General features: G+C 47.4%; 1 long non-coding RNA gene across 2 annotated transcripts in view; it reads left to right on the top strand.

The window, feature by feature from the left end:
• Positions 1-2115: 2115 nt before the first annotated feature.
• Positions 2116-11115, top strand: part of LOC125138097 (uncharacterized) — a 156458-nt gene continuing 147458 nt past the window's right edge. For both annotated transcript variants that reach the window (XR_007137576.1, XR_007137575.1), the window contains exon 1: positions 2116-2560. This is a non-coding gene — a long non-coding RNA (uncharacterized LOC125138097). The remainder of the gene's footprint in view (positions 2561-11115) is intronic.

Here is an 11115-nt window from a genome sequence, read left to right as displayed (position 1 = left end):
ACGGCAACACCAGATCCTTAACCCACTGAGTGAGGCCAGGGATCGAACCCGCAACCTCATGGATACTAGTCAGATTTGTTTCTGCTGAGGCACAACGGGAACTCCAGGAAAGAGTATGTTTTGACTTCTGAATTTTTTTTTTTAGTGGCTGTGCCCAAGGCATATGGAAGTTCCTGGGCCAGGGATCAAACCCGCACCTCTGCTGCAACCCAGAGCCACTGCTCTCAGGTTCTTAACCCACAGTGCCACAGCAGGAACTCCCGGACTTCTGCTTTTTTCTTTTGCCCTCAGAGTCATTAGTCCTCAAGTTTGCAGCTTCTCACTCTAGGGAGGTGGTGGCAGTGTCACCACCTGCTCTCCTGAACGCTCATTTGGGGCTGGACCAGAGCAGCTGAATAACCTGGGATTGGAGAGAGGCCCTCCCAGTGTGACCACGTTTTGTGGCAGGTCATGGCTCAGCAGGGGACGTGGGGATGCAGTGGTGCTAGTCTGAGCATGTTCAGGTCACCACTGCTTAAAAGCCCAGGACCTGGACAGTTGAGTGCTGTGTCTCAGGAAGGCGTGAAGGCAGGTCCTTCAAAGTGTAGCCAAGAGCCCGTGGGGGCTGGGAAAGAGGGCCAGGAATGTTCTGCTTCCAAGTCTCTGTTGGTGGGAAAAAATCAGGGTTGAATCCAAATTTTTTTTTTCATAGATCAATTTCTACTATGACACTATATCACTTGGATTAGAATAAATACCATTTGAGACGTTCTAGGGAGAAAGAAAGGGGAAAAAAAAAATCTTCCATTTCTAAAGAAAGGGACTAAAGCAAACACATTGAAATAGAGTTTAACCAAAGAACAACCCCCCCTTGGCTAAGAAGGCAGCTGCAAGCCTTTCCAGCTATGCTCATCACTATACCACCCTTCTTGTAATAATGTAACAACTGTGTGCCCTATGTCCAAGCCAGCAGCCCTGCTAATCATGTACCCAACATTGCTTATCAGTTCTGCTTCTTTAACGTTGCTCGCTCAGTTTCTTAGGAACACTGTCTGCTTGGGGATGGGGGGAGGTCCGGGATGCTTACATGGGAAAATCAAGACCTTGTAGTATATACAAGTTACTGAGAACAAAGACCTGGTGCTCAGACTCTGGAGGTGACTCCTCTGAGCCCGCACCGGTGCTGAATAAACCTTGCTTTTCCATATCTCCGAGTGCTGTTTGTCTCCTTTCACTGCCACGGTTATTGCAGTTTCTGCAACAACATTAGCTAGAGAATTCTACTCAGCTTTCTGCTGTCTTGGGGTCCAGCCCAGCCTTTGTGCAGAGGATTCTAGGTAGAAACCTGACATGTTTCTAGAATGTTCTTAGCGTTGAAAGACTGCCTCCTGGAGAATACTCCTAAGTTATGCTTGTCCATTTCTGACTTCTGTCTCAGTTTCCTGGATATACCTTTACTCCATTTTCAGGGAGGATTTCTTACTAAAATTTTGGCCAATTATGTTATCTCTGCATAACGTAATTTGGACTAGAAATTTGAGAGAAAAATGAAACTGTCCCACCTCAATGGTTATCTAAGAATCGTAGACTGAAACAATGGGATGGCAGCAGCAATCGTTGACCAGTGCAGGGGTGCCCAATTCGCCACCCCCAAATAGATCTCTTTGGCGTGAGGATTAGGTTAGGCTGATTACCTCTAAGAAAAAGAAGATTCAGCTGTTAGGTGGTATCTGGAAACTGGAGGGGGAAGCCCAAACGGAGGAGGAACAACCATCCCATCAAGAGCCCACCCAGGCTGCAGACACCAGACAAACAGGAAAAACTCCAGCAGGGCTGAAGGCCCCAGGACCAACATAATTTAAGGAGCTGTTAAACCTCAAAATAAACAGAGCCACAAGGACAGTTCCAGGTCGCACTTAATGACCGAAATCCTCCTTCCCTCTTTCCCAAGTCCCCTTCCCTTTTGTTTCCTTGAGACCACGTACCAATCACGAAACCCTAACTATAAAAAAGCCCTCGCCCCGGTAGCGGGAGCGGGAGCCCGGTTCTCCCTGCTCAGGGCTCCAGCCTGTGGGCTTTAACTGCGCTGTCCCAACAGGAAGGCATTCTTTTTTTTCAGCCTCTCCCTCAGCCGCCTCAGGGATTCCGATAAAGGACCTGTTCCTGGAAAAGGACTACCTCCAGAGAGATTTGCCAGAAATGTGGGCTCGGTGTGGCGAGGGGAAATACGCCTCAGCTCATTGGATGGGGATAGGGGGAGGCCTGCCTTCAGGTTCAGACCCAGGGCAGGAGTTCGAGGACTGCCCTCCTGCTGATTTGAATAAGCACCGGAACCGGATACCGAGGAGGAGAGGCTACTCAAGAAAGAGGAAGAGGCGGGCTTTTCCGACCCCCACGCCCCTGAGATGATAAAGCTGCAGCCCACCTCGTCCTGGGGCAGAGCCTCCTTGCCTGCCCGCTTGCATCTCTCACCAGCGTCCTATCCTAACACCTCTGTTTCGTGCCCATCACTTTGTCTCTCGCTGAATTCCTTCTGCGTGGAGACATAGAGAACCTCAACCTCAGTGAGTCCAGACACAGGGTGAGTGATTCTCATTTAAAACTGTGTGTTTAAGCCCCAGTTTGGGTTTAGGCTGGCTTTCGAGTCTCAGAACGTGGGTTCAAGTTGCAATCTGTGTTCTGCCCAGGTTCAGGCTGTTGGCACTGTCAGGTTCAGCTGGTTCTAACCAGGTTTTGCAATGACAAAGTTTTTAAAGTTTGTGCCTTGCGCCCTTTCCTCCAGTTCCAGAAGAGAGAGGGCAGAGGAAAATTGTGTCCTGACGTGAACTAACAACTATTTTTTTTTGGCTGTACTCACAGCATGTGGAAGTTCGAACCCATGGCACAGCTGCGACCTTAACTTAACCCACTGAGGCACCATGGGAACTCCACAACTATTTTTTTTTTTTTTAAATGTGTGTGTCTTTTTCAGGGCTGTACCCATTGGCATATGAAAGTTCCCACGCTAGGGGGTCATATCGGAGCTGTAGCTGCCAGCCTACACCACAGCCAAAACACCACCAGATCTGAACTGCATCTGCATCCTACACCACAGCTCATGGTGATGCTGGATCCTTGACCTACGGAGCAAGGCCAGGGATCAAACTTGCATCCTCTTGGATGCTAGTTGGATTTCTTACTGCTGAGCCACAGCAGGAACTCCCTCCACAACTGTTTTTAATGCATGTGCTGACAGGTGTTTCAGAACCCCGCTGTTGGGAGGGCCAAGGAGAGATTTTTTAGAAGAGTAATTTGAGGGCCTCTATCGCTGCTGCTAAAAACTTTATACATCTGACCTAGTAACCCCGTATTTTAGATTCTAGGAAATAATCAGAAACAAGGACCAACAATGATAACAAATATATCAATTTCTGCATCATCAATTGCTGGAAACTTTGAAACAACTTGAAAGGCAATAGAGTATTGTTAAGTAATTGCCATAGCGAACACTTACACAGCACTTTCTAAGCTGTAGGCAGTGCTTTACAAGGATTAACCAAGCTCACAATTCTGTTGAAGAAACTCCTATTTTTAAAAAATTGATGGACAGTGGAGTTCCTGTCGTGGCTCAGTGGTTAATGAATCTGACTAGGAACCATGAGGTTGTGGGTTCCATCCCTGGCCTTGCTCAGTGGGTTAAGGATCTGGCGTCGCCGTGAGCTGTGGTGTAGGTCACAGATGTGGCTCAGATCTGGTGTTGCTGTGGCTCTGGCATAGGCCTGCAGCAACAGCTCTGATTGGACCCCTCCATATGCCGCGGGAGCGGCCTTAGAGAAGGCAAAAAAAAAAAAATTGATGGGTAGTTGATTTAAAATGTGTTCGTTTTGGGTGTACAGGAAAGGGATTGAGTTATGTACACGTTCACCTTTTATCGGGTTCTTTTCCATCGTGGTTTCTGACAGGATATTGAGTATCGTTCCCTGGGTTCTGGAGCAGGACCTTGTTTATCCATCCTATGTGTGGTGGGTTACACCTGCGAATCCCCAACTCCCAATCCAGCCCTCCCCTGCCCCCCTTCCGCTTGCCAAACGCAAGTCCGTTCTCTATGCCTGCGAGTCTGAAGGAACTCCAATTTTTACATCCATGTTATTATAGCTGAGAAGAATGAGGCATAGAGAGAAGGTACGTGCTCAGGCTGATACTGGGAGGCAGTAGAGAGAGCCAGGATTTGAACAGGTGTTCTACAAAGTTTGTGCTCGCAACCACTGTAATAGAGCAGCCTGCGAATAAACCACACATTCAGTGCAATTTAGTTATGCTAATAACACAGAATATTGTGATTAAAGATGAAATTTTCAGACAATTCTTATTGATAAGAGAAAGGCTTCATGGCATGTGAAAAGATCTGTTGTGGAGAAACAGATTTTTGGTTGATAAAAATTTTAAGCAGAAAGCCCATTCTTCCTTTTTTCTTTCTTTCTTCCTTTCTTTTTTTTTTTTTTTTGCTTTTTGGGGCCAAACCTGCAGCATATGGAAGTTCCCAGGCTAGGGGTCGAATTGGAGCCACAGCTGTCAACCTACATCACAGCCACAGCAATGCCAGATCCTCAACCCGCTGAGCAGGGCCAGGGACACACCCCGTGTGCTCAGGGTTACTAGTCAGGTTCATTACTACTGAGCCAAACGGGAGCTCCTCTTTTTTTTTTTTTTTTTTTTTAAATTTCCACAGGCAGAAGCAGACCCAACCTTTTGAAAATGATTTTGTAACACCCCTTTTTTTGGTGGTGTTTATTCTGACTTCACAGTTTTCCTGTCTGGTCTTCTAAACCAGACCTCTCAGGAGGCAGATGAATGGGCTTCAGCTTAGGCAGCCAATGGCTGGTGAGCAGCAGAAAGGCTGCAGGCTTTGAATCCGATTTCAGCACTTGGAGGCTTGGAGACGGTGGGCTTTCAGCTGCCTGGGAGGGCCAGTGCAGAAAAGGAAAACACTCAGATGAGAGGAATGTTTAAAGTATCCACTTGGGGGCGCTGTCCGCTTAGGTGGAAGCGTGATTGGCTTAAACATTTGCAGATCCTTCCAGGGCTGTGTCAGTGACTATTAGAGGCTGAGGTCCCTCCCAGACCACTTCCTGGCTCCTTCAAACACTGATGCCACAATTGTAAGTAAGCAGAGATCTGGAGATCTAATGCACAGCATACGGATTATAGTCGACCATGCTACATGATATACTCCATGTTCTAAGAGAATAGATCTTGAATGTTCTCACCACAGAAGAGAAAATGATAATTTTCTTTTATGATAACTTAATGGTAATTTCCACAGTCTCATGGAACTCTGTGGTGGCCATTGTCTGGCGATATACACGTATATCCAGTCCACACCTTAAACTTACACGATGTTCTATGTCAGTTATAGGTCAATAAAAGTAAAATCCCCAAACCGGAACCACTATTTGCTGTGATCATCTCCTGTTGCACCCACAGGACCGAAAGCTTCCTGGTGGCTCTGAATGTCAGGATGCCAGAGATACAGCCTAATCCTCTTCTTCCTCTAAGTCAGGTAGTCCTCCAAAGTATAATTTAGGGAGCTTATTCAAAGCGAATTCCTGGGCCCAGGTCTGCATCATCGCTGTGGGCAGAGCCATGTATTGACTGTCTACTGCACAACTAATAGGGGCTTAAAAGAGCTGTGCTTATGATCTGTTACAGTTTCAGTGGGTCAGGAATTAGGGAGTGGCTAACATGGGGGTTCTGGCTCAGGGTCTTCCAGGAAGTTGCTGTCACATGTCGTCTGGGGCTACATTCATCTGGAGGCTTGACTGGGGCGGCAGTATCACTTTCGAGGGCCCTGGCAAGCTGGTTCCAGGACGGGTCCTGGGCGGGAAGGATGTGCTGGACTGGTTCAGATACATTCAGCCACAGCGGCTGTCCGGGAGCAGCAGAGTTTTAAATGCTGGTTTTTTGATTGGGTGCATTCCTGCTGGAGTCCTCTGACCACAGCCTCTGACCAGCAACCCTGCACGTAGGTTTCACCTCTGGCAGACGTAACACTCGGCCGCTAAGTGGCCATGGTTCCCTTCTGTGCCGGGCCACTTTGTCTTTCCAGGCCATTCTCCTGGGCAGTGTCCTTTTCAAGATGCCTTGAGGCTGGCTCCGTCCCACAGAGCGCGCATCTGGGCTGTGGGCAGATATAAGTCTTTGCCTCCTGTCGCTCACAGAGAAGGGAAGGGAAGGGCCGCAGTGCTCCAGTGGTTCCAAGACGTTTTCTCTCCCTCTCCCACGTCTTTTCTGTCACAGGCTGGGCGTGGGTGATAATGACTTCCCAGGCTCTTGATGGGCCCTGCACAGATGGTCTAATGCTGAGCTTGGGAATGTGGGGACCTATTGTGTTCTATCATGTTCTCACCTGTGGGCATCAACAGAAGGATGGACACACATCAGGTCCCTTTGGACATTCTGGGCCATCTCTCCAGACTCCAAAGCTAAAGCTTCTCTAAATGCCAGGCTCCAGTTTCTAGGTGCTACTTTTTTTTTTTTTTTTTTTTAAGGGCCGCTCCTGTGGCATATGGAAGTTCCCAGGCTAGGAATCAAGTTGGAGCTGCAGCTGCTGGCCTACACCACAGCCACAGCCAAGCAGGATCCTAGCCGGTATATTTGATCTACACCACAGCTCATGGCAACTCCAGATCCTTAACCCATCAAGCAGGGCCAGGGATCAAACCCTCATCCTCATGGATACTAGTTGGGTTCATTACACAGAGCTGCAGTGGGAACTCCCTCTAGGAGCTGCTCGACCCCTTCCACTTGGGTATCCCAGAGGTAACTTGAACATGGAATGTCAGAGCTCAGTATCCATCCCTGTTTTAGTCCATTCTAGTTGCTATGACACAGTACCACAGACTGGGTGGCTTGCAAATTACAGAAACTTATTTCTCATGGTCTGGAGAATCAGGGTACCAGCATGGCTGGGGAGGGCCCTCTTCTGGGCCTCATACTCCTCCTTGGACCCTCAAATGGCGGAAGGGCTAGGGAGTAGTCTGGGGTCTCTTATAAAGACACCAACTCCATTCATGACAGCTCCAGCTTTATGATTTAACAAATTCCCAGAGTCCCACCTCCACATGCTGTTCTATCAGACATTAGGATTTCAACATATGAATTTGGAGGAGATTCAGACATGAAAACCATAACAATTTTTCTTTTCCTTTTTTTTTAGGACCGCACCCTCAGCATATGGAGGTTCCCAGGCCAGGGGTTGAATCGGAGCTACAGCTGCCGGCCTACGCCATGGCCACAGCAATGCCAGATCCGAGCCATGTCTGTGACCTGCACCCCAGCTCATGGCAATGCCAGATCCTTAACCCACTGAGCGAGCCCAAGGATTGAACCTGCAACCTCATGGTTCCTTGTTGGGTTCATTTTTGCTGCACCACAACAGGAACTCCAAAACCATGACAATCTTTGAGAGTCAAATTTTTCTGTCCCGGATGGTGGCACTCAGGTTAAGAACCAAGTGTGACCCTGGACCACTGTAGCTGTCTTGCATGCGTCTGTTGTCTCACCAAATCCTGCCTATTTTGCCTCCTAAACAAATGCCTTGACTGTGCCCTCCCTCCACCTCTGCTCCCCATCCTCCTGGCATGGCCCAGCTCAGCCCCTCATCCGCCTTTTCTCCCCACTGCTTTGGCTAATTTTGTCCCTAGCCTGGGGTAACCGGGCATCTTTATAGGATGAAACCCCAGCTCTTTGACCAAAGGCTGAGCCATGTTAGTAGCTCCCGTGATTTCCTATGCCATCACTGATGCCTCTCGTGTCTGGCCTGGCCTCCTGTCAGCCCTTGTTTAGTCAGCCGTTGCTGGGGCTGCCAGCTCTGAGCAGGTGCCAGCCGCCCACACTTCCTCAGCCATCCTGCTAACTTGGCTTTCTGCTTCTGGGCTTGCCTGACCTGGGGGCTCAGGACGCCTGCAGAAAGCTGGGGGCCCTTGCATGTGCACAAACCTGGGAGAGTGAGGGAGTCTGCACTCCAAGGGGCAATTCGTGACCATTGAGGCATAGGAGCTGGTGGGTAAATGTCCCCTCTTCTGTCCCCCAGGTGGTCAATATGAGGCACATGCCTTGTGGTTCCTTAGAGAGTCCCCGTGGGCTCAAGCCCCAACTGTCCGTGTGATCCAGCTTAATAAAGCACCATGTACTGGCTTTCCAGGAAAGCCTCTGTCCACACTCTTCCCAGGCCCCCAGCATCCATCCTTTGTCCTAGGGCTACTTCCCCCCAATAAATTAAGGTTGGCAATTCCTTAACTTAGGTTTGCTTTTTTTGAGGGGGGGGGCGCTATCTTTAACTCTACTACTACCTTTTGCCAAAATTAAATAGATAAGAATTCCTCATCTATTATTTCTTTCTCTTCCACTTGACAACAGGGTCTTTAAAAATTGTGTCTTATTGTCATCCATGTCATTTATAACAAATGCTTGGGTTTTTTTTTTTTTTTTTTTGGTCTTTTTAGGGCCACACCCATGTCATACGGAAATTCCCAGGGTAGGGGTCCAATCAGAGCTGAGGCTGCCAGCCCATGCCACAGCCACAGCAATGTGGGATCTGAGCTGTGTCTGCAGCCTACACCACAGCTCATGGCAACCCTGGATCCTTTAACCCACTGATTGAGGCCAGGTATCGAACCCACATCCTCATGGATACTAGTCAGGTTCGTTACCGCTGAGGCATGACGGGAACTCCACGAATGCTTGTTAAATGAATGGCTTAGAGGTAGAAAGATTATGATGAGTTTGCAGATAGTGGCTAGAAGATATCAGGGCCTGGGACCTTTGTAAAGACTCTTCCCGTGGTTGTCACATTTAGCTCTACAGCAACTCTAAGAGGGAGGGGCTGTCATTAGCCTCATTTTACAGATGACCAACAATCTTAGGGACGTTAGGTATCTTACCCAGAATCACAGCTAGGGAGAAACGAATAAGGATTTTGCACTCTGGTCTAATTCCCAGGTTGGCCTCTGATGAAAGCTGTTCTTGGGGAGCAAATGGAAGCTTGTATTATTTCTGCATAACAGTCTGGTGGGGGAGTGCTTGGAGAGAAGTCTTGGTTGGCAATGGCTGGGTCATGAAGGAATCTTTGTTTCATGAATTTTATCTTGCAGTCAGCAAGGAACTTCTGAAAGCTCACAGCATTTTCTCTTTGGGAGCCTGTTTCCTTGTTTTAGAAAATCCAAGCAGTGTGAAGAATGTCCACCAGGGGGCAGGCGTTGGTAAGAGATGAGGACACTGGTGCGGAAAAGCAGCCTGTAAAACAGGTTCAATTTTCTTTTCCTCGTGGGGCCTCTGCTCAGCTCTCTGAGTAGGAATAAGATCGATAAGTAACCCCAAGCACTGGAGACTCGCTGCTGTTCATTCTGACTTTTTTCTCCCTCCCTCCCTTCCTCCTTTCCTCTCACCCTTTCTCCCCTGCATTCCTCTTGCTACTTTCTTCACTGAAACGGAAACTCAGGTTCAAAGAAGTAGTAGATCCTTCTTAACCATGACCATGCTTGCAACATCTTAAAAGCCCAGTCCCCATGCAAACAGATGACCACACACACACGAACAGTAAGTATTCAGATCACTAGAGTGTGCAACAGCCCCTGGGAAAAGGACTTGTCCCCTGTCAACATGTCCAGTCCTTGTAGAAGTTCCATCACTTGTACACACTAGGATTGATCCCAGTTCAGGCCTTACTGACATTTATTGATGAGCTACCGTGTGTCAGGCTTGGTGCTGGGAGAGCCAGACTTTGTGGAGCTCCCCTGTGGCTCAGCAGTAACAAACCTGACTAGTATGCATGAAGACACAGGTTCCATCCCTGGCCCTGCTCAGTGGGTTAAAGATCCAGTGTTGTCATGAGCTGTGGTGTAGGCCAGCAGCTGCAACTCTCTTTCAACCCCTAGCCCGGGGAACTTCCATATGCTGCAGGTGTGGCCCTAAAAAGCAAAAACAAACAAACAAACAAAAAAAAGCCAACAAAGAAACCCCTCGAAAAACAAAAACCCAGCCATTGCGCAACATTGGTCAATCAGCTATACTTCAATAAAACTTTGAAAAATGAAAAAAAAGAATACACCGGAATAATAAGACAATGTATATATATGTATGACTGAGTCACTTTGTTGTACAGCAGAAATTGGTACAACTATAATATAAAAGTAAATAATAATAATTAAAAAAACCCAACAAACAAAATACCAGAACAGCCAATACAACATGGAAGGGAAAGAACAGTTATAGACTGATGTTACTTGACTTCAAGACTTACTGTGAAAGCCACGGTAATCAAGACAGCGATGGGAGTGCCCGCTGTGGCACACGGGGATCTGTAGCATCTCTACAGTGCCAGGATACAGGTTTGATTCCCTGGCTCGGCACAGTGGGTTAAAGGATCTGGCTTTGCCACAGTGTAGGTTGCAACTCTGGCTCGGATCTGATCCCTGGCCTGGGAAGTCCATATGCCACGGGGTGGACAAAAAATAAAAATAAATAAATAAATAAAAAAAGACAGTGAGGTACTGGTGGAAGAATAGACAAATCAATGGAACAGAATAGGGAGTCCAGATATAGACACCGATAAATACAATCAACTGATCTTTGACAAAGGAGCACAGGCAATATTATGAAGCAAAATCGTCTCCTCAACAAATGTTTCTGGAACAGGAGGACATCCACACGCAGTAAAATTAACCTAGATGGAGACCTACATCTTTCTGAGAATTCACTCAAAATACAGGATCATTCCTCATTTCACAGACTCAAATGTAAAAGGCAAAAGTATGACCTCCCAGAAGGTAACATAGGAAAAAACCTAAATGACTTCGGTTACAGTGATGCCTTTTTAGATACACCACCAAACACCTGATATGTGAAAGAAATAATTGATAAGCTGGACTTCATTAAAATTAAAAATTTCTGCTCTGTAAAAGAAATCATAAGTGAATGAGAAGAAAAGCCACAGACTTGGAGAAAATATTTACAAAAAAGACACATCTGATAAAGGAGTGTTATCCAATAGATCAAGAACTCTTGGAGTTCCCATCGTGGTGCAGTGGTAAATGAATTCGACTAGGAACCATGAGGTTGCAGATTCAATCCTTGGCCTTGCTCAGTGGGTGAAGGATC

The sequence above is a fragment of the Phacochoerus africanus genome, chromosome 10, assembly GCF_016906955.1.
Source record: "Phacochoerus africanus isolate WHEZ1 chromosome 10, ROS_Pafr_v1, whole genome shotgun sequence".
Lineage (NCBI taxonomy): Eukaryota > Metazoa > Chordata > Mammalia > Artiodactyla > Suidae > Phacochoerus > Phacochoerus africanus.
This window is presented reverse-complemented; position numbering and strand designations above follow the sequence as displayed.